Source organism: Lactuca sativa, chromosome 3 (genome assembly GCF_002870075.4).
Source record: "Lactuca sativa cultivar Salinas chromosome 3, Lsat_Salinas_v11, whole genome shotgun sequence".
Taxonomy (NCBI): Eukaryota; Viridiplantae; Streptophyta; class Magnoliopsida; order Asterales; family Asteraceae; genus Lactuca; species Lactuca sativa.
In genome coordinates, this window is record NC_056625.2 from 44,703,298 (window position 1) to 44,710,813 (window position 7,516).

Sequence of the window (7,516 nt, forward strand, 5' to 3'; positions counted from 1 at the left end):
GAACCCTGGAAGTCCTAGAACCGAATTTCTCCTATCCCCTCTCTCTCTCTCGCTCTTGTTTCCTCCAATTGCTCTTGGTGTTTGTGATTCATTAGAGACACAACATTTGAGGTACTAAAGTTCTCAAGGCTTCAAGATCTTCAATCAACAACAAGGTAATCATCTAGATTTGTTTTATTATGTTAATTTCGAATTTCATATGCTAGATCTAGAGTTTGAAAGTCTTGGATGAATTACATGTACAATAGAGAAACCTAGATCCAAACATTAGGGTCTGCATGAGCACATAGGATGTTTTTTTTGGCTCAAACCCATCACTTCCGTGGTATCATATATTTGTATGGTTTCTATTGTATTGATGCCTTGTATGTTCATTCATGCTTTAAAATCGTTTTTTGGGCTTTTTGCCTGATGAACTCAACAAGTTCCATTGAGAACTCGACGAGTTCCAATGAGAACTCGACGAGTTCCAATGAGAACTCGACGAGTTTAGCTGTCAGATAGAGAGATTTTCAGGATTTCTTGCTGTTTTGCTTAAGGATAATTACCTAAATCGTTTTTTACTATTAAAATCCGAATTTTATTACTGTTTTATGATTATCCTTACCAAATCAAAAGATAATTACCAATTGTTTGAATAATAAATTCTTTATTTAATAATACTTGATTATTTAAATTAATTGTTGAATTATCTTGTAAACAAAATTGATTAGGTCAATTTTAGATAATCATTATATTAATTGTTTAATTTAAATTATTTGCTATTTGATCATTTGTGTTTTGAAAAGTTCAAAACTTGTCCTCAAGTTTTGAAATTTAAATTTTTGGTTAAAAGTTTAATTTAAACTATTTAAATTTCAAACCCTCGAATTTTATAAGTTTAAAATTCAACCTTATACTTTATAATATTATAATATATATATATATATATATATATATATATATATATATATATATATATATATACACACACGTGACATCCTCATTTTTCACGGGCAGAAAAAACCGATTTTGTTTATGCATTATAAAAATCAGAGTACCTCTTTTAATAAAAATGTTGCGAAATTTATTCTCAGTAAAACATGATAAATACGATATCAAATCATTTCCAAATAAAATTATTTTTATTCAATTGAAAACATTTGGGATGTCATCGTCAATACATAAACGTAAGCATAAACAGAACTTACATTCATTATCACTAGTGATCTATATCTCCTTAATCTCTCAGTGTAACGTCACTTCATATCAACACCTGTGATATAAATAAACTGAGTGGGTCAGGTTGGGAAACTTGGTGAGTACATAGGGTTTTCAACCCACAATAATATAATTATTATGTTTAAACAATCAAACAATCAACCCAATTACTCATCCCCATTATCGTCTTTATTCTTAAGGATCTACCCTAAGAATCAGTTATTTCTCGTTCACTCATTCCTAAGGATCATCCTATGGAATCGGCACAAAGTCCATCGTTTCCACGGTTTAGACAACGGGCACTAAGTCTGCATAGGCGTCAGGGTTTAGGCATCAAGTCTGCATGATCACCAAGGTTTAGGTATCAAGTCTGCATGATCACCAGGGTTCAGGCATCAAGTCTGTATGATCACCAGGGTTTAGGCATCAAGTCTGCATGATCACCTAGGTTTAGAGTACACCGGGTGAACACATCGTTCACAACACCTACAAGTTGCGAGCCTGCTAGTGTTCCACTGGGCTGTCTAGAATAGTCCGTGGTTGTCATCCATACTCTGTTGAATGACGGGGTCATCGTTTGGGAAAAGGCTTATCACATCGTCCACCTCTCACCCTCACCTCGTGGTCTATAACACCTCTCAACTCATCATCCAACTCATATTCCATCTATTACATCTACCCATGTTTTACCCTAACATTATCGTATATATAAAATACATATACAGTTTAAATCATTTAAAACATGTATAAAATCGTTCATCCAACATAGACAGCAAGTATTCAAATAATATGCACACATTGCACGTAACTTCCTCATACGAAAAATCATGTTTTACCCCAACTTCGAAAAATCATAATTTCCTCATACGAAGTCAGATTTGGGCGTTCTTTTTATGGATGCTCTCGGTTTAACGTATTCTACAACTTTCGTTTAGATTGCTAAGGCTAAATCTTGCTCTATCGTAAATTCATTCTTTACGCTTCCCGGTATTGTGCCGGTTTTGCCGAAAACTTCGACGAGCCATAACTTCTTCGTTATAACTCGTATTTCGGCGTTCTTTATATGTAAGGAAACCTTGTGACATATACTACAACTTGGTTCAAATTATTTCTTCTAAATAATATTTTGTCGAAAAGTCATTTTCGACCCCTATTATCTATAAATTGACTAGCCCGGATCTACGGGCGTTACAATATATATATATATATATATATATATATATATATATATATATATATATATATATATATATATATATATATATATATATATATATATATATATATATATATTAATCGTATAATATTATAAATGCTAGTCTTACCGTTAGTAGGTCTCATTCACGAAGTCGGTCTATAAGGGGGTATAAGGTTATGGCCTATAAAATGACCGTTTAATGGGTGTTCACTCTCACCCACCACTCCCTTTTATTGGTGGAGGGTCGTTAGCCGAACGGGTAGGATAGGGAAACCCTTCCTCATTAATAAGTATAATGATTTATAAAAGTAATTAAATTTTTTTTCAAAAAATTATAAATCGTAGTTACTTTAAGTAAAAGTGAAATTGATGTAATTCCATAAAATTACACTTTGTACCTTTGCTAAGACGTTAGTGGAGAGTGTGTAGTTAACCGTCACACTAATTGGGTTCTAAGCAAAGGTGGCAAACGGTGATTCATTGTTTGTCATAGTTCGATGGAGCGTGTGTGGTTAACCGACACGTCGAATAGGTGATTGTAACAATGAGGGCACCATGTATATTTGCATGGTTATTCACACCCGCTTTGTGATCCTCGACGTCCCAGTCACAAACTAGAGGGGCATATCGAGATTTAAACATGTCATTGAAAAGTTAAATGAATCTTAAAAGATCTAGGAGTTTGCAATACATTTAAAACTTAATATCTTTTTCATTTTTTCACGATGGAGAATTAGTGAATTGTCATTCACTTACCTTCAAATTATTTACTTGTTAGATTATGGAATCCCTCTTCTAATTTGTAAATAATGTTGTTGGATCCTAGCCCTAATTTCTCATTTGGGTGTTTAATTGGGGATTCATTTCTAATCAAAATTTGTTCTTTTTCCTTTTTCAGATGTCGAACATCAACAACAATGCTTCCGGCTCGAATTCCTCCAGTTAGTTCTTGTTGGATAAGGTGTCTAAGTCCATAACTATATTTGAGATGTACTTGACCCGACCCGACATGGTCTATTTGGGTTGCACTTCACCTGAACAATTTATAGGGATAATCTTTCGAGAATAGTATAAGTTATGATTTATTAATATATTATAAGTTCTAATATATTAATATGAAATCATATTATTTAATTAGTCTAGATCTAAAATGAATTTAGAATTAATTTAGTGATCAAAAGTGTGACTAATTAAATATGGACTCTTGTATTTATATAGTGTGGGCTTAATGCTTATTTAGAATGGGCTAGGCTTGCATGGAAAGTCTACGGAGCTTTAACCCATGGATCTCATGAAATGAAAGGTCATGGGTATTAGGGTTTACATAGATGTAGGGGTGGCAACTCTCGACCCAACCCGTAACCCGACACTGACCAACCCGAAAATAGACGAGTTTGGTTTGAGATTTTTGACCCACCAACCCGTCAACCCGCCAACCCACCAACCCATTTATTTCATGGGTTGGGTTGGGTTATCTGTTTGGGTTTCGAGTTAACTCGACAACCCGTATATATATAAAATTATTAATTAAATTTGATTTTCCATTTGTATTCGTAATATTTTGATCATTGTATTCATTCCGTATTCATATGTGACTAATCTGCATTTGCGGTTCGTTAATCAGAAAAAGAAAAAATACACGTCGTTATTTCAGGAGTCACAAACGAAGAACACATCCACTTTCTATGAATGTTTTTATTTTTCATTTTTATTTGGATGTTATTGACTTTATGAATTTATGTTGAAAACCTTTTTTATGTTAATTATTTTAATCATTTTATGAATTTATGTTGAAAAAACCTCATTTTTTAAAATATGTTGTTTATTTATTAAACGGGTTATATGGGTTGGGTTTGACCCATTAATTTGTGAACCCGCGAACCCATATACTTAAAAGGGTTATATGGGTTGTGCTGGGTTGAGGTTTCCAACCCACCAACTCGTGACCTGCCAACCCGTCAACCCATATATTATATGGGTTGAGTCGAGTTTATGTTTTTTGACCACCAACCCGCCAACCCGCTAACCCGAACCCAACCCAATTGTCAGGCCTAGTGAGGATCCTTAGTTTTTTCCTATTTGTAGTGAAGACTTTAATGATCCTCTGTTAATGTATTTATGTATGATCCAAAGCCACTCACTCTAGTGCTCGCTTCACTCTTGCTGATCTTGACATAGCCATGTCGCAGGACTAGCTGGTGGTGAAGAAGGAAATGAATTCGTCTTCTCTTCCTCCTAAAAGATCAACAATGGACTTGACGGTGAAGGCTCCAGTATCCCGGAAAAGAAAAATTGTTGAGTCCACAAGTTTATCTTTGGAAAGCCTTGGAGTTGAGGAAGCACTTCAAAAGTTGGTATTTTTCTCCCAAGCCATAAGTGTTGACCCCATTCTCGTTTTATTATTCATTTTGTTTTTTGCTGACTCGCTGTATCTTTGTCATGGGTCTCTGATCATGTTTCCGTTGATCTAAGGATCCGGGAGGAGAGGGCTGAACAAGCCCTTCAAGGACATGATAGGATGTGGAAGGCAACCAATGAGGATCTTCTGAGGAAGGTGAAGCTGCTCAACAAGGAGAGGACTGAGAGAAAGGAGGAGCACGTACACAAGATGGAAGAGGTGATTTCCGACGCGAAGGTCAGCGTTGCGGTGGCTATTTAGGAAGCCAAAATTCGTCATGCGGAGGATCTCGAGAATGCAGGTTCCTAGGATGTGGACGGTTGGCGCGAGGCACTGGACAAGATGGCTGACAAGCCTACTACCGCCTGATTGGTCTATATTTATAACACAATAAATTGTACTGAATATGTTGAATTAATGTATGATTGCCCAAGAATGACACTACTTTGATGAGTTGTTGAACTTTATATGCAGGTCATTATATATGACTAAAATTGGGTGAAAACTGCAAGAAAAATGAGCAAAATGAAGTTAACAAGCGTGGGAGACGAATTGCTAAAGGAATGAAGAAAAATGGTGTTCATAAATATGACCACTCTTCAATGTTTTGATCATATCTCAAGATCTAGAGCTCCGATTGACATGAATGAAGAAGTTCTGGAAACTAGACAAAATTTCCTACAACTTTCATGTTTTGCGTTTTTACTAATTCTACTGTTTTCATGTAACGACCCAATTTTCACATCCAAAAATTTCGTTTTGAAACATTACTTTAGAAAAACATTGTTTGATCAAACCATAACACAACGTAAACCATGTCTAAAAGCCAAACCATACAACCCATCAAAATATCAGAGTATAAATCCCAGAGAATCTCGTAAATGCGGAAACCAGTGTGTGTGCATGATGTGCCGTTACCGCGCCGGTTCCTTCCCCTTTAATGAAGAGGTACCTAAAACCAAAACGGTAAACTGTAAGCACAAAGCTTAGTGAGTTCCCCCACTGTACCACATACCAAATAATCACATAACATACACATATTGTCAGACATATTTGGGTGCCCGACCTACCCCTTCGGCCCTCTCGACTGGACATTGCCTAGCATATCTGGGTGCTGGCCTCCCCTTCGGTCCTCTCGACCGGATACTGCCTAGCATATCTGGGTGCTAGCCTCCCCTTCGGTCCTCTCGACCGGATACTGGGGAACTACTTCTCCCCTCTACTACTACTTCATAACATGTATCGCAATATCGGTATCTATCTAGCATGGATGGGTATGACTACCCCTTCGGCCCTACCGACCGGATATCTCGGGGACTATCTCCCCCTACTGTCACTAGCACGTAGCATCGTATCATACTAGCACATAAACACAACACAGGTAGTAGTAATCCCTAGATGAATATCACAGAGACAATCATCCACATACAACTCCTATTGGTGGGCCGGTATTGTGGCCGTAGACACCGCTGCTGGAAGGTAACTCACCTCGAAGTAGCTGCTGATCTGATCGGGAACTGACTGTCTACTGCTGCTGCTGCTGCTCCGGAAATCCTCCGGCTGCAATTCCCACAACATACTCAATCAAACACTGCTAACTGTCCTTTGGGTAAAATGACCATTTAACCCCTGATCATGCCCTAAGTCAAAGTCAGAGTCAACTTTCAGTTGACCCGACTCGCCGAGTTGGCTTTCCAACTCGCCGAGTCCCTACCCAAACGATTGCCCTGAATCCTGTTTCTACTCGTCGAGTTAGGCGATGACTCGACGAGTTCTCCTTCTAAACTGATATTCAAGTCCTTCATCCTACTCGCCGAGTTGTATGAACAGCTTTCCGAGTCTGTTCTTGATCTAAGGAGATTGCCTTGAACTCGCCGAGTCAGGGCATTGACTCGCCGAGTTCCTCCATAGATGAGTTCAGCTTCCGACTCACTGAGTCACACCCCGTGACTCACTGCTCACTCGATACTACGAAAAGGGGACAAACTCGGAGACTCGCGAACAGACTCGTCGAGTCACATGAACGACTCGCCGAGTCGTTGCCATGCACCCACTAAATACACAAATTTGCTCGATTCCAGTCCATGTCATTCACAGATCTGGACTCCTAGAATACGAATCACACGTAGAGTTTCCAACTTTACGTGTAGATATTCACCAATACGGATTTTAGGGTTCAAAATGTACTTAAAATGGTAGATCCAAGGTTTTCAAGCAATGAGGGTCCATAAAGGCTACAGATCCGAGCCCTTAGAGCCCAAACATGCCTAGATCCGAAGTCCCTCAACACTATAAGCTCACTACACAAAGGTCAAGACTAGAAGAAGCCTTGAAATGGCTAACACAAGCTCTCAACAAGATAATAATGAAGGGACAAAGAGGGTTTCGAGTCCAATACCTCCAGAAGTCCTGAAATGGCACAAAGATTCTGGATCTTCTTCCTTTCCTCTTAATCTACCTTCTTCTTCTCTCCAAACTTCAAAGAAATGCACCAAAATCACCCAAAACATCAAAAGAGGGGTTAGAGCTTCAAGAGGGAATGTTCTGGACGCAATGGGGGCTGATATGAGGCACAAAACGTCGTTTAAATAGGGTGCAACCCCTGAAAATTAGGGTTTCATCCAACAGCGGTGACTCGCCGAGTCCGGAATATGGACTCGCCGAGTCGCCAACTTAAACATGTCCCGGGTCCCGTCCTTACTCGGCGAGTCGGACCTATG